Source organism: Canis aureus, chromosome 31 (genome assembly GCF_053574225.1).
Source record: "Canis aureus isolate CA01 chromosome 31, VMU_Caureus_v.1.0, whole genome shotgun sequence".
NCBI classification, from domain to species: domain Eukaryota; kingdom Metazoa; phylum Chordata; class Mammalia; order Carnivora; family Canidae; genus Canis; species Canis aureus.
The window spans coordinates 19,682,252-19,706,298 of record NC_135641.1 but is presented as its reverse complement, the minus strand read 5'-3'; the positions used below and the strand labels follow the sequence as shown (position 1 = coordinate 19,706,298).

General features: G+C 41.9%; 1 long non-coding RNA gene across 27 annotated transcripts in view; it reads right to left on the bottom strand.

Moving 5' to 3' along the window:
- The window catches only part of LOC144302457 (uncharacterized), a 106,132-nt gene that overhangs the window by 30,494 nt on the left and 51,591 nt on the right, over window positions 1-24,047 (bottom strand). For 2 of the 27 annotated variants that reach the window (XR_013369328.1, XR_013369342.1), the window contains one exon: window positions 994-2,192. The exons of 24 other annotated variants lie outside the window; for them this stretch is intronic. This is a non-coding gene — a long non-coding RNA (uncharacterized LOC144302457). Of the gene's footprint in view, window positions 1-993; window positions 2,193-21,720; window positions 22,026-24,047 lie in introns of those variants that run through there. One more of the 27 variants, XR_013369323.1, reaches the window with a different exon arrangement.

The window sequence follows — 24,047 nt, the reverse complement described above, 5'->3', positions numbered from 1 at the left end:
GACAGACTAGACCCTTTGGACCTTTATCTCTATCACACCAATCCAAATGAACCTGTTGCTGGTCCCAGAACCCACACACCACCAGCCTTTGTTAATGCTGTTCCTTGTGATATCATCTGAATCTTCAGGGCTCAGGTTCCTCACATCCCACCCCTCCTGAAAGCTTCCTTGGCCTCCCAGACTGGGAGCGGTGTCTTTCTGTTCTAACACCACATGTACCACTCAGGCATTTTTTTTTTTACCACATTCTTATGATAACAATAAACAAACAAAGAAACAAATAAATAAATAAAACCCAATTACAACAATTAACATGCATTTTGCACCTACTATGTCTCAGAGACAATAACTCTTCCAAGTAGGTATTATCCCCATTCTGTACATGAGAAAATGAAGCTCAATGAGAACAGAAAACTTAGTGAAGGTCAAACAGACAATAAAGGACATGATGGGTATTTGAAGCCAGAATTCTGTAGCCTGAGCTCTTACCATGAGGCTTTGTATCATTGTCTCTCTCCTGGGCTAGAAACTACCCGAAGATGTGATCTGCTTTTTATTTGTCTCCTATCACCATGATTTCTAATACAGCCATGAATAGAATGGGGCCTCAATGAGGAAATGTCATTGTAGGAGTCAGGGAGACCACGTTCTGCAAACACAAAATCCCTCAACACTGGAAACCATTGGCTACACACACAGACACCAACAGTCACACTCAGCATTTGGCTCTTTCTGCAGTGTCTGCAGCAGCTTGGCGGTTCTAATATCTGAAGGATTAGTGCTGATCTACACTGATTGCTCACACCTGCAATTCAAACTAACCCCTGTTCCGCTGTGTGCAATCAGCCATGCCCAGGTAAGACCATCAGCTTCCCAAATGACAGGCAAACAGAGACCCACCTGACAGGTCTGACCAGACACCTGTGGGATCTGCAAAGTGGGAAGGAAGGGGGAAGGGGTAGGTGGAATTACAAAATTAAAGCACCAAATGTAAACGGTAGAGGAATGAGTGCTTCGTTTACTTCTCAGAAAGATTAGAAACTTTGCAGATTGAAAACATCAAAGGTCTCCAGCTGATGAATACAGAGCAGTACCTGGCAATGGAATTTTTACAGGCACTAAGATCTGATATTTATGTTTTTATGTATAGGAAGCTTTAGTCAGAGAAGTTAGATAGACCTTAGATTATCCAAAGTGCCAAACATAATGGTGCTGTGATTTCCAGTGCTGCCTCCTACCAGCGGGCTCTACGTGCATTTGCTAACATTGTCCTGATAAGCCTCACAAGGTCCCCTTCTGCAGGTCAGGGGCGTAGGTGGGAAAATGCAGTCCACACAGGGCTGGGACAACTTGCTCAGAGCCTTGTAGCCTGGCCAGAGAGACGCAGTTGTTCTTCCTGGTGAAAAGAGTCCAATTTTGTCAATTACGTTTTCCATTCTGGATTTCCCCTTCTAGTTTTCAATATGTAATAACTGGAAGAAAGGTGTATGATGTAGATCTACAGAAGTGCACGTGTGTATGAATATATGCTTGTTTACTTCATAGTCACAGTCACAGAAATAAAAGCCATGTCCCCATTCATCACATTCTTGTCTTTGGTAATCCATATTGCCTTCTCAAGGGAACAGGAGTTCCATCCTGAGTAACTAGAATAGTTCCAATTACAACCACAAATAATGGGATTTGGGTTTATTTCCTTCTTTTTATACGTGTCAGATTTTTGCAATATAAGTTTCACTAAATGTGTTTGCACTATATGACTAACCCTTTTAAGGTGCAAATGAAGAAATATCAGAGAGGCAAAGCTGTAGGTCGAGTTTGAGTTGAAAGGCATTCTTTCCCAAATAGAGTCAAGGACAGAAGATATCCATCACTGGATCTCTGATAATAAGTCATGTGTTTCCTGGCGATGATGACACTTATTAAAACACTGAACCAGGGGAATTTTTTTTAATTCAAAGTTCAGTTTGGTGTTTGTTGAGGTCTACAAGCTTCTAAACATAAAGGTTCTACTTTCTTCTTCAGAAAAGTGACAACTTGGGATCCCTGGGTGGCGCAGGGGTTTGGCGCCTGCCTTTGGCCCAGGGCGCGATCCTGGAGACCCGGGATCGAATCCCACGTCGGGCTCCCGGTGCATGGAGCCTGCTTCTCCCTCTGCCTATGTCTCTGCCTCTCTCTCTCTCTCTGTATAACTATCATAAATAAATTTAAAAAAAAAAACAAGATTTAGCCAATCCAATATCACAAATAATAAAGAAAAGTGACATTACACTTGGTATTCAGTACTCAAATAAATAAATAAATAAATAAATAAATAAATAAAAAGAAAAAAAGAAAAGTGACAACTTGAGGCAGCTGTTCTGGAGATGACTTCCACTACCCCCAAAATCATTCCACTGACTTTCATTAAAGGTAAAATAATGCATCAAATAACCGGGATCTTCTCCTGTCCCTTGTTTGTTTTTTTTTTCTCGTGAGAGCAGCCCGTATGTCCTATCTCATGATATTTGTTAAGTGTTATCATTACATTACATTAGCCAGATAGTCAAAGTTGGCTCAGGGGGATATATTTGAACTTGAGCAGTTTTAAGTTCCAGTGAGAATGCTTAAAGCTTGGCTCTAGAGAACACACTCCCTCCTGGCCAAGCCCTGAGCCAATCCAGATGATATGTAAAAACTGCTTTGGCTTTGTGGGTTTGTCTCAACCCAAGAAAATAAAATCTAGGGCTCTAATCATGCAGATCACACCAGACAAAATGGTTGCTTGAAACGCCTGAAAACAGAGTCTCCCATGTCTCTGACATACTTGCTTCAATTAGGCAAACGAAGCAAAACCACAAGCCTGACATCTTATGATAGAAGAAGCTGCTGCGAAAACAGGCACTTCACCTGCCTGTACTCTGTTCCTTATTATTTTTTGCCCCTGAGTTGGTTCAAGAGAGAACAACTTAAAATTACCACCGGTTGCTATGTGTATGAAACAAGCCAGACACGGTAACAGGTACCTTAAATATGATTCCATTTAATTTCAAAACTTGGCCTAGAGGCATGGTTAAGAGCATAGGCTCTGGTCCCCAGACTGCCCGGGTTCAAATTCTGCCCCAGTTGTTTCTTAGGTGTTTGACGTTAGGCAAACTCTCCATGTCTCAGTTACTACCTCTGTGATAGTGAACCTACTCTAGGAGAACGAAATGGTATAAACTTGTAACATGCTGGCACATGGCAAGTGCTCCATACAGACTAGATGTTATTTTAAACCTTAGCACCATCTCATAAATGAAGAGATTGAGACTCTGGGTTACTCTGATGCTTTTCAAAGTCTAGGAATTTGCTACAAACGCAAATTCTTGAGTCCCACCTCGGATTTACTAAATCAGAAATGTCGAACAGAGCCCTGGAATCTGTGTAAATACAGCCCTTTCTAGAGGATTCTAACACATGCTAAAGTTTGAGAACAAAAGGATAAATCAACTTGCTCAAAGCTATACACCTTTTATTTAAGTATGAAACTAAGATTTAGTCTGACTGAAAAGCCTATATGCTTTCCACCGCACATGGTACCAATTCAGTCCCAGACCAGAACTGTGTGCTGTGCCTGGATGTTTAGAGCAGTTATTAGTGCCCTTCTTTCTCCATACTTTCAAACATGGCTTCTGCTTTGTCAGTGCAGCAACCTCTGCCTTAGCTCTGCTACAAAAACCTTCTGTTTTCCTTCTCCCAAATCCACGGCTTTCGTAGAATAGTAAAATCCTGAGTGCTGAGAACCAAGATAAAATATTGGACTGTGATAAGAAGAACCCATTTTGATAAGTGACATTTTCACCCAGAATTTTTAAATGTGATTTACATTAAAAGTTAGGTGATTACTATATAATTCTTCCTCCCTACTCTCAAATTGAAGAGGGCACAAGATTGCAAATTTACAAATTAGTCTCTGTCTTCCTCTCTCAACATTGCAATGTCGAGGACAGGTGGTAGGTATAGAGATAGAGACTAAGGTACCCCTGAAATCAAAAAGAGCTCCAGGCTTGTGGACAGGTAGGCTCAATCCACATCTGCCATCTGTTACCTGAAGTAAGAGAACTAAGATCAGACAGTGTGACTTCAAGAAGGAGAGGTATTAGTAAATGACAGCATTGGATACGACTTTGTGCTCTTCCTTCTGAGAGAACAATAACATGCACAAAAGTCTGGTTCCTTGAATCATCATTCTGTCTCTTCTCTTTCAATGAAAATGATGCCTCGACTACCACACACTTCATCTTCTGGATTCCACTGCTCTTTGTTGGGTTGACATACAGTGGGAGCTGGCTTCTCTCTTTTCATGCATAACAGTTATAGCAGCCCTCCCTTACTAGATCCTGATGCCAATGTTTGGAGGACTCTGGAGAACTGCCTGGCAATTTACCCTACAAAAGAAGATCCCTTGAACAGAAACAACTAGAATTTTGTATAAAGTTTCAGGGTGAAAAATAAAGGTCACAATAAACCTGCTTTACCTTTTGGTTCAAAATGTCTATCACTATCTCTATTTCTCCATGAGTCATTGTCTTTCCATTTACCTTTCCCTAAATCATAGATCTGATCTTTGAAACCACCAAATGATGTCCTGAGTCTTTCAAAGATAGCAATCCATGGTCAAGTCTGTGGTTCAGATACCAAGCCCCATGACGAAGTCCCCTTCATACAGGGAAAAGCTAATTTCTTCACCTTTTTTCTCTGCCTGACTTCCTTCTGCTGCCTCAGTAGAAAAATCCACCAATTCAGAAAAAGCAAATTCTGCTGGATCAGGTCATGTTTGGGGGCTCAAGTTTAATCCTCTGCCAGAAGAATTGCAACTGACACTCATAAAGAAACCATCCCAATACACAGTATACTCTAGACCAGCCACCACCAGCTTAGACATTCATTCTGGACTTGGGATTAACAGGAATGGAACAGGCCTGAAGGTCAAATCCCACTGCAGGGCACAGCGAGTGCCACTATGCTCCTCTTCAGATACAGCTAATAGACAGTGCTAGTGTCGCTTTTATTTTTTTTTTAAGATTTTATTTATTCATGAGAGATACAGAAAGAGAGAGACAGAGACAGAGGCAGAGGCAGAGGCAGAGGCAGAGGGAGAAGCAGGCTCCATGCAGGGAGCCCGATGAAGGACTTGATTCCGGAACTGCTGGATCATGCCCTGAGCCAAGGGCAGTTGCTCAACCACTGAGCCACCCAGGTGTCCCGAGTGTCGCTTTTAATTCAATTATCAATGATGCTGAAATTGCTGCAAACATGTGTTTGGCACATAATAAGAAATGTCCTTAGTTTTTTTTTTTTAATTTTTATTTATTTATGATAGTCAGAGAGAGAGAGAGAGGCAGAGACATAGGCAGAGGGAGAAGCAGGCTCCATGCACCGGGAGCCCGACGTGGGATTCGATCCCGGGTCTCCAGGATCGCGCCCTGGGCCAAAGGCAGGCACTAAACCGCTGTGCCACCCAGGGATCCCATGTTCTTAGTTTTATATGGTAGGCAGAAGAAGCTGGGCAAGATGAATAGGAGTGTGATATACACACTGTGGAATAAAGTCCAGAGGAGCAAAGTACTTGTCTTCAATGGAGGAGACGTGCTCATCCTCCTGAAGCTAAATGGATGCTCCTAGGAACCAAGCAAACCACGGCCCCCTCAGCTTGCTATGCTACATATCGACATATCAAACCCAAGAGGAAAATCTAGGTAAATCTTTCCTCTGGGGTGAAAAGAAAGAGGTGAGAAGCTAAGGTGTGTGTGATTATCTAGCCAGATGCCAGAAATTCCTGAAAATATCTCCCCTGCTAACCCAGCTGAGAGCTGAAGCCAGAGTGTTTTTTTTAACAGTGTGTGTTATCAGACATAAAAGTGAAATACCTAGAGTTGATTAATTAAGGCCCCTGCCATATAATATTTTGCATTTCAAAATAAGTACAAATAAAATTCAGGCTTTAAAACAACTATGTAGATGTAAGAAATGTCATAATTAACTGCCACTTGGTCACCATAACTTCCTACTGATTTCTTCCCTAAGCCATAACTTTAGAGAGGTAACTATTCCCCTCAAAAAGCTACTGTAGACATATCTTACTCCCAGAGTCCATATATCTTGCCAATTAATGTAGGCAAAGAGTCTTATCCACTTTATCCTCCTCCTCCACTTGCCACACACAGCCTTCTTTTGTTACTAAAGGATTCCTGAATAGAAATGTCTATTCTGTGACCTTACAAAATTCAGATGTGCTGTCTGTTATGTTCTAGTCTCACAGTGACTGTCCTCAGATTTGGGGTGCCCTATTTCCTGTTTAGTTTTTTTACACTGTCTACCTTCCTTACAGAGCTGATTAATCTCGGGTGCCTGGAATGAAGGCCATGAGGTCATATAATATTAAGGCACCAAGAAAACTTCAATAAGTGGTTTAATGTATTTGCAGTGCCCAAAATTAGAACAGCTTCCTTTTCCTTTGATTTGACAGACTATTTTTGTGCTACAATTTACAGTTCTTCCCCCTCTAACAACTTGAGTTAATTTCTACTGTGAAAAAACGCAGAAGCAAAGAAGCTAAAGCAAAGCTCTGGATTGAGATAGATCTGGGTAGGTAAAAGTGCAATAGCAAAGAGAGGGAGAGTTTCTTCGTGGCTGTGTCTAGTGACTGAGGCGTCCCTGGATCATGAGCATCCCAGCAATGGCAGTAGGAGAACTGAAGAGATGTGGAGACATGTGCCCCATTGGTGACAGTGGGGAGAGGCTTGGGATGGACGTCCAAGATGGAGGATAAAAGAGGAACCAGAGGCTGTGATGACCGATAAGCTTCCCCTCTTGCCAGAGCTAGTTAAAATGCTATCGTCTTTGTAGCACCTTGAAAATAAGGCACTTTTTGTGGAATGTGTGTTGTATGTCCATGTCTTTCTTTATATGCAACAAAATGGTTTTAGATTATACTATTCAAAATTACAAGCATTATTTTGAAAAAACTTCTTGTTAGACACAAGTTTTATTTTTGCATATGTCTTCTATATAATTCACATGTAAAGATAGATAAGCTCTTTTACACTGTACTATCACCATTACATTTAAGCACTGACCACATAATGAGATGGAAACTGAAAACTCATTGTTAACCTTTTCATTGGAGAAGTGACAGTCAATGGCACATGTATCGTGAGGCTAATGAAGCTTAAGCTCCAGGACCCCTCACCTGCACAGACCCCTTCTAAGGCTCTGGGAGCGGCCCTAGCAATGTGTTCACATGGCCATATGCTTTGGGCAATTTTGAAAAGGAAATTCCAACCTTGATCAGTTAACACTCTGGTCTTTTTCCACTCTGACCTCCTTTTTGTCATGCTTCGCCTTGTTTCACTAGCCTTATAGAGTACATGTATTTTGAGATCCAGTTAAGGGGAAGATAATCTAAGGAAATACTTATTTTTGTTTTAATGGGATATATTTATCTGCTACGCTAGCCATCACGGTATAAAGAGGGGCTTCCTGGTCTATGCCTACCACTACTGTGCCGACTCACCCAGCATCACAAACAAAAGTTTTAAGACCAGATACTGTAATATACATGAATGTGTCCTACAGAACCTGGCACCAGAAGTGTATGTGCAATGGAGAAGGAACACAGTCTCAAATTTATGAAGCTAGAAGGTAGTCTGTAGAAAATTTTCCAATCGTCAAACGTGTAGAATTATGAACAGAGGATTCGCTTTCCTTTGATGTCTCATGGAAATGAACATTCCCTTCCATCAGCAATACACTTGACAAAGTATGGTGGAAAGTGTTTGGGCTCTGAAGGCAGATGTGTTTGGCTTTGAATCTTCCCTTTTTAGTATTTATAAACCTCAGTTTACACTTCTGTAGGAAAGGAATAAAAATATCTTTCAGAAGGGCATCTGGGTGGCTCAGTCAGTTAAGCATCTGCCTTCGGCTCAGATAGTGATCTCAGAGTCCTGGGATTGAGCCCCACATCAGGCTCCCTGCTCATCGGGTAGCTTGCTTCTCCCTCTCCCTCTGCCACTCCCCCTGCTTGTGTGTTCTCTCTCTCTCAAATAATATTTTTTAAAAATATGTATCTTTCCAAGTTATGACGGGAATAGCTAACATTGACCACTTTATTGTCTGCCAAGCATTGGGCTTTACAACGACCCTGTGCAGCAGATACTAGTACTATTTCATTTTTACAGATGAAGCTGAGGAACTTATCCAAGGAGATACAGTAAGTGGTACAGTTGGATATGAACCCCAGCAGTTGGGCTCTGGAGGCAGCCTCTACGTAGCGACTCTTCTGTACAAATAGGAGATAGCATATCTCCATAGAATGTTTCTAGCATTGACCAGAGTCATCATCTAATAAACGGTAGGGATTGTTATAAAACCCACCATAGGCTTCTCTCTCTTCTGATGGCCATTGTCATTGTACTAACCAGCTCAACTTCAGACCTTGCACCATGGTCTCTCTTCCATTCTCCTATGTGATTCCTTTCTCTAAAAATAGATAACTTTATATTTTTAATTATCATTATTATTAGTCAGTCTACATTATTTTTGGAAGTAGGTAACAAATTAGTTTAAAAATACAAAGATGCTATTATACAAACTTAATACATCTATTGTGATTGTTGTTATAATCACTACCATTTTCTAAATGTTCTAAAGTTGTTATAAATTCTTTGCATGTATATATCATTAAAACTATTAGACTTTTTCTAGACCTGCAATGATATTTTATAACAGTTGGCATTTTCTGAATCACTATATAACCTTTAGTCTAATTAAAAATCTTTCTTCCGGGCACCTCGGTGGCTCATTCGGTTGAGCATCCAACTGGAGTCTGCTGGAGATTGTCTCTCTCCCTCTCCCTCTCCCTCTGCCCCTCCCCTTGCTCATGCCCTCTTTCTCATGCCCTCTCTCTCGCTCTAAATAAAATCTTTTTAAAAATAAAAATATTTCTTCTACTGTATTACTTAAATCTTATAATTTGTGAAGATGACATTACATAACATGCAGAGTGTTTATTTCTATTCGGTCACCCATTCATTCAACCAGCACTTATTATTCACTATGTGCCAGATATTATTCTCAAAGTTTTTAAAAATTGTTTGTACATGCAATTGTTACATAGAGGTAATCAAGACTTAAATATAAGTCTACATTTTTTTTCATTTTTTAAAACATTTTTCAGGTCTTCATAATTATCACTTTTGGTGGCTGCATAATGTTCCGCTAAAAAATATCTGTCAGGGGATCCCTGGGTGGCTCAGCGGTTTCGCACCTCCCTTTGGCCCAGGGCGCGATCCTGGAGTCCCGGGATCAAGTCCCATGTCAGGCTCCCGGCATGGAGCCTGCTTCTCCCTCTGCCTGTGTCTCTGCCTCTCTCTCTCTCTCTCTATGTCTATCATAAATAAATTAAAATAAATTTAAAAAAATCTGTCAGGTTTGCCTGAATGGCACAGTAGGTTAAGCAACAGACTCTTGGTTTGGGCTCAGGTTATGATCTAAGGGTGGTGAGCTCGAGCCCGCATAAGTTTCCATGCTCAACAGGGAAGTTTGCTGGAGATTCTTTCTCTCCCTCTCCTTCTGCCCCCGCACCAACTCTCTCCCTGTCACTCTTTCTAAAATAAATAAATCCTTTAAAAATATCTGTCATACTATACCACTTATTAAACTATTCTTGAACATTTAAATAATGCATTAGCACTGGAAATAAAGCTGCAGTGAACATTTTCATATGTAAAACTCTTTACATCCTTTGGATTATTTCTCTATATTAAATTCCTTTAACAAGTCAGGAAACTGAACTTTTTTTTTTTTCTTTTTGGACAGCTATTGCATTCTAAAGGACTTTAAGAATTCACACTTTCATCAAATGTAAGGATATGTCAACTTCACCAAAACTTTGCAAACACTTGAATATTGTTATTTTAAAAGTGTTTATTAGCACATGTTAAACAAGGCCTCCTTCTTCTTTAGCCTTGCATTGGTCTAATAATTTGGGAGGACTTACTTTTTAAAACATGTTTATTACCTCTTAAATTATCTACCGTACGAGTATACCAAGAACATCCATACCAATACTTAACACAGATCAGCACACAGTGAATGTTAAGTACTGAATAGGCCCATGGGCAATTAAGTCTTCATGAGAAGATTATGTAGGGGACCATAATGGGGAGAGCATGAGTTGGAAAGGTTGTCCAAACTTGGGTTCACACCCTTCTTCTTCACTTACCTGTTGTGTATAAGATGGCATGAACAATTTAAAGTGTCAAAGGTTATGGTGAGGATCAAGTAACTCAGAGGTAGATTGTATCCCAAGCACACAGCACAGCAACTAACATGCAGTGGGTGCCCAATATATATGTGACCTTCATTAAGTCCTGAGAACACAGGAAGTCCCCAATAAATGCTAAGTCTTAAGATATTTTCCCTGAGTTCCTGGAACTAACAACCTGTCACAAAAAGACAGAAGAATAAAATCATAAATTTTTTTTATATAGATATTTGCACATAGAAGACTTTCGATGCAGAATTAGAACATGCTAGGAGAGTGTCTCAGCCTCAATAGAAGTGAGACAAGAATAATCAACATGACTTAGTTTATCAGAAAAGTGGAAGTGTCCAGAACAGACAAATCCATAAAGACAGATGTAAAATATGATTGCATAATCCCCAGGGACTGGGGAAGGTTGTTGGGGGGGAGATAAAAATTACTAACAGGTATAGAGTTTCTTTTGGGGTGATGGAATTATAATTAGGTAGTGGCTGTATAACTTTGTAAATATACTTGATACCGCTAAACTGCGTTTTTTAAAAGGGTGAATTTTATATGTGAATCACATCTAAATAAACAAATGAAAAGCATGTTCTTTTCTGTGGTTTATAATTTAGAATCCATGCCAATTAAGCAAATTCTAAGGCAAGATTAAATAAGGAATTTATTCAAAGGCTCTAATATTTTCCTTTTGCATGTGACCAAGCCCCAAATTCAGAAATTAGGAGATTGGTTGAATAAACTTTGGTACCAGCTATCCCTATCATCAACAAGAAAATGTAAATGTATCTTGTTTTTCTTTCCCACCTTAGCTATTAGCTATTAAATTAGTTTCCCTAATTTAAAGAGTATAAAGATCACTGTTTTCAATTAGCCTGGGTCTGATTTTTTTTTTAAGATTTTATTTATTTATGAGAGACATAGAAGGAGAAAGAGGCAGAGACACAGGCAGAGGAAGAAGCAGGTTCCATGCAGGGAGCCTGATGTGGGACTGGATCCTGGGTCTCCAGGATCATGCCCTGGGCCGGAGACAGGTGCCAAACTGCTGAGCCACCCAGGGACCCCCCCCCCTTTTTTTTTCCTTAAGCCTGGGTCTGTTTAAATGCTTAACAGTGTCTCAGGAACTGTTGAGAGCATATCATAGTAGAGAGCAACAGATCACAACACTTCAATAGAACTCATATGAAAGCTGATAATTCTTTGGGTAAAGACAGTAGACAAGTCTTTATAGGGTCCCTTAACTAACCAATCCAAAAGCAAAAGAAGGCAATTGGAAGGTTAAAACACCTTCAGTTTAACTGTCCCTTTCTACTTTATAATTGTTTTTTTCTGATGCTGACCTTTGAAATATCTTAGGTTGTCTTTCTCTTGTCCTTCAAAATGTCTGAACAAATAATTTATTACTGCATAATTTAGTTATTTCAGTATGAAATGGGCAGAGAATGGTATTGTGATACTGTGATTTTTTAGTAAGACATATTTGGGGGTTTTTTTTGTTTGTTTTTTTCTAAACTTTTATTTATTTATTCATGAGAGACACACACACAGAGAGGCAGAGACACAAGCAGGCTCCACGTAGGGAGCCCGACATGGGATTCGATCCCAGGTCTCCAGGATCATGCCCTAGGCTGAAGGCGGCACTAAAGCGCTGAGCCAACCAGGCTGCCCAAGACATACATATTTGGTCTTTGTCCTCCTTCCTGGCACAGAGCTAAAACCTGTGGAATTTCATAAGGGACGAGAGTGACAAAGGTATTTTTCGTAATATTAACGAGGTGGCTTTTGAATTGCACTGCGGATAGGAGCTGGTTGCCAGTGGAACCAACAATGTGATTAGAGGATTGGAACTTTAGTTCCCACCCACCTGACCTCCAGGGTGAGGAGAGGATCTGGCAATTCAATTATAATTGTTCAATCACCAATTCAATGACTTACTCATGCCTATGTAATGAGGCCTCCATAAAAACCCCAAAGGGCTGAGTTCGGATAGCTTCCAGGTTGGTGAACACAACCTGGCACCTGGCAGTTTGGGGTGAGTGACTTGCTCTGAAAGGGCATGGAAGCTCTGAGCCCATTTTTCCATACCTTGTCCTATATGTATGTCTTTTCCATCAGGCTCTTCCTGAGTTACAGCTTTTCATGATAAAGTAGTAACCTAGTAAGTAAAATGTTTCTGAATTCTGTGAGCCTCTCCAGCAAGTTAATCAAACCGAGCAGGGGGTCATGGGAATGTCTGAGTTATAGCCAGTTAGGCAGAAGCAAAAATAGCAACCTGAACTTGCAGACAGCTATCCAAATAGAGGACAGTCTTATAGGACTATCTCTGAATAGATAGCACTAGAAACCTGTTGAGTTGAATTGCAGGACATCCAGCTGGTGTTGGAGCATTGCTTGGTGTGTGTGGGAAAACCCACGCATTGAGGGTACAGAACCCTTAGTGTCATATATCCAAAACAACTACACATAGTCTAATCTTACATTTCGTTGGTATTAACCTGTGTCAAATATAATTTTTCGGCTAAAGATTCAAAACAGATTCTGTTTAATGACATCTATTCCAAATTTGTAATAGATTATGTGAGCGATCACATGCAGAACATAATTGTGCGACTATACACACAGTAACATGTATTATACTCTGTGTCAAACATCAAATTGCAATGTGTTAAGCATCAATCTATCCTACAATTGTATGGTAATAAGTGAAAAATGTGATATGGCTCCTTGTTGTGTGGCTTCTTTTGCTGCACATTCTCCAGCTGTTACTTGCTTGATGGCACTCAGAATACCTGGCTAGAGACTCTCTAAGTTATCAATCAAACATGGAAGAATCAAAATCTGGCTCAGATTTCCTGCTTGAGCCAATAGGAAGTAAAAATTAGTCCTCTGCTGTTTTGTCCTATTTAAGGATTTTTTAAAAAATCATATATGTGGGAAGCAATCCAAAGCCTTCTGCTACAACAATTGATAAAACCTACACGATAATTAATGACTTAAAATGTCAAACAGGCACCCTGGATTTTTCCCGCTTAACAAACCCAGAGAAGTTTAATTTTAAAGTGCATGATTCAGAGAGGACTAAATGCAACAAATATATTTGTACTCAACTGAATCTGAGAGCTGGTGTAGGGTCCAAAGTGGTAGAGAAAAAAATATCCACATTGCTGTGTTTCCACTTTATTGTAGGCCATAGGAGATTATAGTGAATGTTCCTTTTACTGGAAGTTTCTTTCAACTCTTGCTACTTAACAAAAGGAAGCTTACCCTTAGGGAGCCAAGATTTGGCAAAGGTTTGTAGGCTCACACCAAGACCCCCTCCCCTTGTTTCATTCTCATTTTTGTGTCTTTGAACATTTGCAAGCTCTACTCCCTGTCCAAACATGGTAAGAATGATATGGCTTTAAGAAGATCAGAATATACTTGGGGCGCCTGGGTGGCTCAGTTTGTTAAGTTTCTGACTCTGAACTCTTGATTTCAGCTCAGGTCATGATCTCAGGGTCATAAGATAGAGCCTGCTTCAGGGTCTCTCTTGGCCCCTCCCCCGCTCAAAGAAAAAAAAAAAAAAGATCAGAATACTCTAGAAGCCAGGGGAATGGCTTCTAGAAAGGCATAGATGAGGTTCTCAGAGGGAAGATACTCCAACTCTGAGCTATTCTAGAGCAGTCATTTCTCCTAGGAAAATCTAGCATTCCAGTGGATAAACATTGACTCCATTTTTCGCCATCTGCTCTTTCTTTTCCATCTCTGCCACATCTTGAAAGCGGTGGCTGGAAAAAAACTCAGAAAAAAGGGGAGTCTTCAGAGTAAGGAAACCCTTCCCGCTTTCCCCTTGATGTGGCTGAGTTAGTATAGGTAAGAGAAAAAGAAAACAACAAAACTGTCCTATGCAATTCAAGAGCCCAGGATTTAAAATCTGGCTCAGTTCATTCATCCCGGAATAAATCGCTAACACCCCCCCCCCCCCCGGGGCCTCAGTTTCCTATCTATTAAACGGGCATAAAATATCTACCCTTGCCAGTTTATTGCGAGGAAAGTACCTGACACATAAGTGCTTAATAAATGCTATTGGCCTTCCTGTGTGTGTGCTAGGAGGGGGTGGAGATCTTGGCTTGGAGGGAAGGGGAGGATTGCCTCTAGCCTCTCCACACTTAAAAGCTCCAAATGAATGTTCCAGGTGACCCCAAAGGCAGTTACAGTTCATTAGACACATTTTTTAAAGGGGTTCACAAGAGCTCAATTAAAAATGTCAAATGATACCAGCTTGTTCAAGGTTCTCTCCAAAATACTTTGAGGGGTTCCTTTCAATCAGGACATAATAAAAATACTAAAGGATTTTTTATGATGGACCAAATTCACACTGTAGAACAGACTACACAATTTTGAAATAAACTTACATGTAACTGTGTATATAATTATGCATAATTCATATTTTTATTATAATATAGCCTTTACTAATACAAAGATGGTGAAAATAAAATGAGATGATGAAAAACTACATAACCAGTAGATGAAAATAGAACAAAATGTAAATCAAAGTATTTACAAAATGTAAATCAGCATTCCCAGCCATTTTAGCACCTTCGATTTAGAGAATTATAAAATTTCAAGTTTGAGGCCCACCACACACCTGAAGCATTTTATCATTTTAGATGTATAAGAAGACTACAGTCACTTGGTTTCTGATTACCCAGGTGACTTTTTAAAATTATTTTACCCAATTTTTTGTATATATATATCCACACATAAAGAGAAATTGATATAAATATCAATTCATATCATATCATACACATGCTTTTACAGATCCTTTTTTCTCTTACATTTCATAACCCAGGTTAACAACTTCATATATTCTCTTATATATTCCCCCAGGGTTTTTTTCCCCTAGGTTTAAATCAGCTTTTACACACACACACACACACACACATACACACTTTTATTTTTCTCTTCATCTTTTTTTTTTTTTACAGAAGTGGGATCCAAAGATGCCCTGGTCTATACAGCTTCAGCCTAATCTTGATTCACTTCCATCTAAAACTAACACTTTTATATTTGACAAATGACCAGAAAGATAAACCAATACACTTTAGAATTACTTTCAAAAGCAAAGTTGAAAAAAATGGATTCATCAGCCTTTAGTTAAGCTTGGTGATTTGCACACAGCACTTCGTTGGGAAATCTTGAATTTCTACTATTCAAACTATTTCTAGTTTTTACTTTCTTTTTTTTTTCCTTCTTGGCACCTGCTGTTCAAAGTACTGCTCTGCCTACAAGGGTGAGTTTCCAGAAGCTTCTGGGTAAAAATGATAGCCAAGAAGTATGTGCGTTGTAGGGGAAATGGCACATACACGCTGAAAGTCAAAGGGAAGAGTAGAGACAGTGTAATCAGGCACCATGACTAGAGGTTGGAGCCAAGCAATGGGCCAGAGATTCCACCTCCCACTAGCACAGCAATGGCACTCAGTAATGTCTGTGTTGCGGGGATCTTAGTGCCACGCTTGACTTTAGTGTCCCAGGAAAAGTCGAATAAAGTCATAAGCCCTCGAGACTCCCCCTCCACATCCTGCGGCTGCTTCTCCCTGCCTCCTCCCCTCTCTCAGGTTCCCGGTGCCTGGAAGGTATCATCCTCCTGCCCCATTAGAACTGCCTCAAAGGAAACATCAGGCGGATGGAACTAGAGGCTATTATTATGCTGAGTGAAATAAGTCAATCGGAGAAAGACAATTATCATATGATCTCACTCATATGTGAAATTTAAGAAACAAAGCAGAGGAGCACAGGGGAAGGGAGGGAAAAATAAAACAAGATGAAATGAGAGAGGGAGACAAACCATAAGAGACTCTTAATCACAGGAAACAAACAAACTGAGGGTTGCTGGAGGCGAGGCAGGTGGGGGGATGGGGTAACTGAGTGATGTGATGAGCACTGGGTGTTAGAGAAGACTGAGGAATCACTGACCTCTCCCTCTGAAACCAACAATACAGTGTATGTTAATTAACTGAATTTAAATAAATTTTTTTTAAAAAGAAAAAATTGGAGGGACACATTCACATTAAGATCCAACATAGGGCAGCCCGGGTGGCTCAGCGGTTTAGCGCCACCTTCAGCCCAGGGCCTGATCCTGGAGACCCGGGATCAAGTCCCACGTCGGGCTCCCTGCATGGAGCCTGCTTCTCCCTCTGCCTGTGTCTCTGCCTCTCTCTCTCTCTCTCTCTCATGAATAAATAAATAAAATCTTAAAAAAAAAAAAGATCCTATCATACATGAATAATAAAGAGAACTTCACCATACCTATGAGTGTTGTTTGCATTTTTATAAAAACACTAAAGCATCATTTAAAATAGAAAAATCCAAGAGAGTAGTTGTCAAGAATAGAAACATAGGAAGAAGGCCTGCTTCTTTCCAACACTCCTGAATGCACACATAAGCCTGCATAAAAGATGGCCTAAGAACCCATTCCAGAGTACGGTGCTGGAGTTAAGAGTCTGCGGGTGTGGTTCAGCCGTGCACCAGACATAGAAACTGAACAAGTCACTTCACTGTCTGGTCCCAGTTTCCTCATTTTTAAAGTGAAGGTCTTGAGCTAGATCACTTTGAGGTCACTTCCAGCTCCAACATGCCAGGGTTCTAGGATTACAATGGCCCTTCTGAGTGGACCACATTATCATCTGGACGTAAGAAAGTTCTCAGGTCTCCCAACATATCAGAAAGGATTGCTTGGCAAATCCAGAATGGAATGACTCCTCTCTGCCTTAGTCATCTCCCACCTCTTAACCCCCTCCCATCCCTAAGTAGAGAAAATGGCTTAAGGAAAATTTTAACTCCAGCTCCATACATATGTGGATAAATAATTTGATATCTCATAAGACTGTTCCATTTGTTCTGTTTTCTATCTATACAACTAAGTTGAACACTAATGACAGGGTGATTCTTTTAAATATGAAAAACTGACCATGTCAACTCCTGCTCAGTGATCTGTAAGTCTCTCATCACTTACTGTAGCAAACACTGCTGGTTGCCCACTCAGCAGCCATTTGTCCCGTTTCCCTACTTTCTATCAGAAGCCCAATTTTGTTCCAGTATCCCCTGCCTGGCCACGTACTTCAGAAGAAGTAGGTCTGTCCCCTCCAAGGGCCGAGTCCAGCTTCATCTGAGCCAGTCATGGTGGTTGCATTTCCCCTTGCCAGTGAATGGTTTAGGGCTGGGCATGTGTTGGCCACTGAGGCATGAGGATGACTTTGACAGGGGGCCGTGAGGGGGATGCTTCTTAAGAAAAGTGGTCCTTTCTGGTTAAAAAGACACACATCAAGTCAGAAGACAAACAAACCTCTCTTCCTCTTTGGTCATCCTGTGATGAGAAGAGCCAATCTGAGGATAAACCATGCCAAGAATGGCAGAGCAGAAAAGTGGAAAGAGCCTAGGTCCTTAATGACAGAGTTGAGCCACTGAATTCAGCCATCTTGGAATCTCTCTGCCTTTGAGCACATTATATATGTTAATAAATTTTCTTTAGTGTTTAAGCCAGTAGTGTTGGAGGTTTCAGTTCTTACCGATGAACACATGCTAATACATCTACAGTGTAAAAGCTGTATATGTTTTTTGGCATACAAGGCCTTTCATGTTCTAATCGCCTCATCTCCTTCACGGTACACAAGGCTCTAGCCACCCTAGCCTTTGTCTAGAATACTCCTCCTCCAAATTGTCTACCCCGGTAAATACCACTACTCATCCTTCAAGTTGCACCAAAAGTATATCACCGTTTTTAAAACTTTGCCTAACCTCCTCAGGCAGACTCTGCTGTCCTAATTTCCAACAGCATCTCATACGTGCCTCCATTATGTTGTTACCACTTGCATGCCCGTCAACCACACTAGACTGTGAACTTCTTGAGGGCAGGGGCCTCAAGAGCCTGTTTCTCTTGTATTACCAGCCCCTGAACATGTTTCTGAATCACGGGCCCCACAATCAACATCTGCTGAATGAATGTAACACCCCACTTTCTCATTTTAGGAAAACTGTTCGCTCTTAATTTGGAAAGTTTAATTCTTTTTTACCTCAGTGCGGACCTTGCCCAATGGCCCAGGACTCAAATTCAGAGTCTGAGTAATTGAAATGTCTGAGACAACATAACCACCAGTTCCTGAGACCTTCATGAACTTTGAGAGGTGGCTTTAGAGTTAGTTATGTCTCACAGCCTGACAGCCAATCAGGTTCGTTCATGAAAAGAAACGAAAAACGGAGGGAAATGTGCCTGCTCCTTTGGGGAAGTGTGCGAACCCTATTCTATAGCTGAGCTCCAAGATGAAGAACTGCTAAACAGGTAACAGGGCCGCCCTAGCAATCCATCCATCTTGAAAACACCAATGCAGGCTAATTTTTTAGTGACCAAAACTCTTATAAAAGGAAATGTGGAATAAGGAGATTTCAGACCACAAGTCCAAAATCAAAATCCATTCAGCTTAAGCTTTCCTGGAGGTCGGGCTCTGCTTTGCCAAGGTCAGACACCATCCTCCATACCAGATTATACTCCGCCATCTTTTTCTGTCCCCTCTATGCACACCACACACAGACAGACAGACATCTGGAAATTCCAGCCAACTTCTTTCTGTAAATGTATGCAGCTTGTGCTGGTAGCTCTGCTGAGTCCACATCTGCCCAGATGTGAAACAAAAAACACACCCTGCAACGCACAAGCTTAAGCTGCTGAAAACTGGAACCTACAGTTTCAGCAATTCCCTATTCTAGCCCAAAGCACTCTCTTGGAAATGTAGATCACGTTGAGTGTGACAGGGGGTGAACAATTACACTAGGGGTGGGATGACTCATTTAAATAGCGTAATTCAGATATCTTATTCATGGTGCAATATAATCGAACTCCTGAGGGGCTGTTATTCATCGCAGGAAAAGGAAAGGGGGCAAAAAAGCAACAAAGGAGAAAAATGCAGAGAAATTACCTGACCTGCTAGGTACCAGAGGCCAAAGGGGGTCAGGGTGAGCAGGACGCTGGCCTGCCTTAACAATGAGCAGCCCCCCACTAACCTTCACAGGGCAAAGAAGGAAATTTCCCTCTCCTGTTCCTGGAGGTGGGGTTCCCCACTGACCACGTACCCTGTCTACCTGAAAAACACTAATGCTAGTCCAAAATCATTCCATGATCAAAATGTGCCGAGTACCTACTATGTGCTAGCATCGGGGATGCAAAGAGAAGACAAAATTCCTCCCGGGAAGTAGCTCTCACAATACTAAGGAAGGCAGACGAAACAGTGTGACAAGTGCTAGAACAGAGAGGTAGACAAGACACTTGCAAGGAGACAGTTGAATTCCGACAGTTGGGTGCTGATGCAGGCCTCACAGGACACATGTCTAAAATGCCTTGAAAGATGAGTAGAGTTTCCTAGAGGAGTAGGAAGTGTCTCCTGGGCCTATACGAGGCTCAGCAATAAGGTGATATGTCAAATGATAGGGAGCTGAGCGTACTCTTGGAGGGGGAGGTGTTGGATACCTAGGAGGCCAGGGCGGGTGAAGGGGACCGGGACGGGGGTGGGGGGTATTGAGGAGGGCCACTTTTACATCTAGGCCCAGCCTCCAGCTGTCTCTCCAGCCTTATTTGCTCCCATTAGTTGCTCCTGACTCACACTCTGGGCACATCCCTAAACTCTACTGCCAGGCCTTTCTGGGCTTTCCTCCCTGCACACATACCCTGCCCTTTGCCTTGAGTTCCTCTCACCCTGTTCCCTCCAGTGTCCCTTCTCTGCCTGGACATTTCATGTCTTTGTGAAGCCTCCCTACAACGCTGGGCTGACCCAGGTGCTTGCCCCTCTGCCTCCCCCAGTTGACCACTTGCGAGGACAGACTATGTTTCTACTCCAAAAAGGCACAGATGTAGTCCCTGCCTTCAGCGAGCTTGGGAACCTAAAGCCCTGAAACGCAGAGCAAGACTCACAAGCCATAAATGCAGCCCCGAGTACCCAGATGATCACTGGAAGCTGAGCTGTCTCACAAAGAGTGCAGGGACCGAAGGCCACATCCCTAAACCAGCTCCACTCTGTCCAAGGCCCTCCCTCAACCCTTCCAACTCCAGCATCTCTCACTGCATTGTCTGAATCCATGACCCCAATCTTGTTTCATCCTTTTAATCTAACATTTCGAAGATTGCTCTATTCTTTTCCTGCCCCACAATCAGTTATCCGGAGACCACACGACAGCAAAGGAAAAGCACAAGCTTTGACTTCAGGCAGACCTAGACTTGTATCCCACCTGCAGCAGCCTGACAACTTGCTATGAATTTAAGGAGATGACAGCATTTAACTTCTCCAGGATGCAGTAAGCACTCAACAAGCCATAACTCTTGTGGCTGTCGATTAGCCTTGGGGTCATCCATTGTTGCACTCTTCTCCATGTCTACTGTCCTGTGTTCCACCAATGTTCTCCCTTCCCTTTCCTTCTCCATCCTGTCCCTTATCCTTCAGCAAGAGTGACAAATCCTATACAGCTATAAGACCTCACAAGCTTCATAGAAGAGATGGCATGATGATGGGTCTAAAAATCAAGTAGCCATTGCATCTGTGGATCTGACAAGAGGGCAGATCAGCAAGTGGGAAATGGTGAAAAAGGCAGAGACAGGAGAGCATGTATCTAGAGTTCTTATAAGGGACCATAGGGTTTCTATTTGGTGGGGACCATGCCAGAAATGCTTAGAGGCCAAGATAGACAGAATCTGAGACCACTATGTGCAATTTTGGGGAAATAACAAGCATAGATTTGTGGGGTGGGGGAGGGAGGAGCAGTATGTAGGGTGACTGTATACAGGATGCATTGGGAAGGGAGGAGACCCAAGACACAGGTCCCTCCTCAGGGATGACTCTCTTGTCATACAAAAGTCACAAATTAAGAAGCCCTGAGCTCCAAGATCTGCAACCAATGAAGTGAGTGACCTTGGGACTTCAGTTGGCTCATCTGCAAAATGAGAAGATGGACTTTCATGTGGAGTTATCCAAGTTCAAATACCAGGCCACTTATCAGAACAAGACCTTAGGTAAGATACTGAATTTTTTGATGTCTTCATTTCCCTCATATGTAAAATGATGGCAAGAGCAAAATACTTCCTTTACAGTGCTACTGCAAAGACACAGCACAGACAACCACACTGGCACATGATAGGAATTTTAAAAGGAAAAGAAAGAAGAAAATGGTGGCTGTCAAAAGTGCCTCCTCAGCTTTAAAAAAAAGAAATAAAGAAATGGAAGGAAGGAAGGAAGGAAGGAAGGAAGGAAGGAAGGAAGGAAGAAAGAAAGAAAGAAAGAAAGAAAGAAAGAAAGAAAGAAAGAAAGAAAGAAAGAGAAAGGAAAGAAGAAAGAAAGAAAGAAAGAAAGAAAGAAAGAAAGAAAGAAAGAAAGAAAAAGATTCACAATGCTTCCTATTACAGTTCTTTCCTACTCAGAAAAAAATCTGGAACCCAATCTGGGCTAATCTGGGGTACAATATGAAAACTTCCTTCTGATCCATTTTTCAAAAAAAAAGATTTGAGTATATAATGATCCTTTCCAGATACACGTTGTCTTCAGAAAATGAAAATGTATCATTAGGAAGATAGAAAAGCAATTGTACAGGCCCTGAAAACAATAAAACTCAGCTAAGCATTTGATTTCTAACTCAGGCTTAGCCCACATTTTGAAGAGGAAGGGCTATCAAACAGGTATGCAGGCACACCACTTGTGTCTTCGTGCGACTCATGGAGACTCTGGAAAGCAAACAGACCACAAGACTATAACCAAGTGCTTACCAAAGTCAACCAAACCTTAGATGTCCCCAAATTTGTATGTGGCAGATCAGTTTCAACCCTTCCAGAATATGGTGACCAAAAACATATGACCTATTTCAAGACTCGGGCCATCAAGGTCCTGTTTCAGTTCCTAAAAGAAATCCCAGGAGTTTCTAATCCTACACCCTTCCACACACCTCAGACTTACCCACCACCAGGAAAACATTTATCATACTGCAATTGGGTTTCTGGAGGTCCGTCGTCCCCAGAGACTGAACATAAGGACATGTCTCCTTTGTGTTTCTCTCCCCAGTGCCTCCTGTATGACAGTCACCACACCTACTACATATTCAACCTCTGAGATCCAGGGCAGTCTGACACCACAGGGTATATTCTTGTAATTATACCTACCGCATCCCAAAGGACCAAAGAAAAAAATACCTGGAATACATGGGTTAATGAACAACCACATCCCATCCCATTCTTTCCACCCCAAATACCCTTTTCTTTCATTTTTGAGACTCAAGTCTTCTCTGGAAGGCGTTTTCTTATTGATCCTTACTCACTTCTGACTATGTCTTGCCCCTGTGCCTCTCTTAGCAATCAGTACCCAGTGTGTGATAGAGGAATTGTCACCTCTTTCCCTCTACAGCAGTATGCTGCCCTGAGGAGGCTCTCGCTGGGCTCTGCCCCTTGGCTCTCCTACTGCATCTACTCAGAAAGCTCTCCACTTCCTAAGCCTCCCTCTTCCTGCCCTCCTTTCCTTCAGAAGAACCATCTCTGAGGTGGACAGAGCAGGGCTCAGGTCAGAAATTCTCACCTGACTATTCATCACAATCATCTACAGAAGGTAAAAAATAATATATGGGAGCTCTGTTCTCCTCCCCATTCAACAGACAGCAGCATCTTCTTGTGCAGTGCCAGCTGCATCCCTAAGACATGATGGTGAAGGTCAGAATGAATGGATATGGCCATATTGGGCATCTGGCCACCAGGGCTGCTTTTAATTTTAACTCTGGCAAAGTGGATATTGTCACTACCAGTGATCCCTTTTCATTGACCTCAAATACATGGTCTACATGTTCCAGTATGATTCCACCCATGACAAAATCAATGGCACTGTCAAGGCTGAGAATGGGACACCTGTCATCAATAGAAAGTCCATCTCCATCTTCTAAGAGAAAGTTCCCACCAACATCACGGGGAGATGCTAGTGCTGAGTATGTTGTGGAGTCTACTGGTGTCTTCACCACCATGGAGACGTTGGCACTTGTTTGAAGGGTAGATCTAAGAGGGTCATCATCTCTGCCCTGCTGATGCTCCCATATTTGTGATGGGCATGAACCATAAGAAATATGACAATTCTCTCAAGAGTGTCAGCAATGCCTCCTATACCACCAAATGCTTGATCCCTCCGGCCAAGGTCATCCATGACAACTCTGGCATAATGGAGGGACTCATGACCATAGTCCATGCCATCACTGGCACCCTGAAGACTGTCGATGGCCCCTTTGGAAATCTGTGGTGTGATGGCCAAGGGGCTACCCAGAACATCATCCCTGCTTCTACTGGTGCTGTCAAGGCTGTAGGCAAGATCATCCTTGTACTGAATAGGAAGCTCACTGGTATGGCTTTCCATGTCTCCACCTCTAACATGTCAGTCATAGATCTGACCTGCCACCTGGAGAAAGCTGCCAAATATGACATGAAGAAGGTGGTGAAGCAGGCATCTGAGTCCTCCCTCAAGGGCATCCTGGGCTATGCTGAGGACCAGCTTGTCTCCTATGACTTCATCAGTGACACCCACTCTTCCACCTTCGATGCTTGGGACTGCATTGCCCTTGATGGCCACTTTGTCAAGCTCATTTTCTAGCACAATAATGAATTTGGCTAAAGCCACTGGGTGGCAGATTTTGTGGTCTATATGGCCTCCAAAGAGTAAGAACCCCTTGGACCACCAGCTCCAGTGAGAGCAAGAGGAAGTGAGGGGTCTTCAGCTGC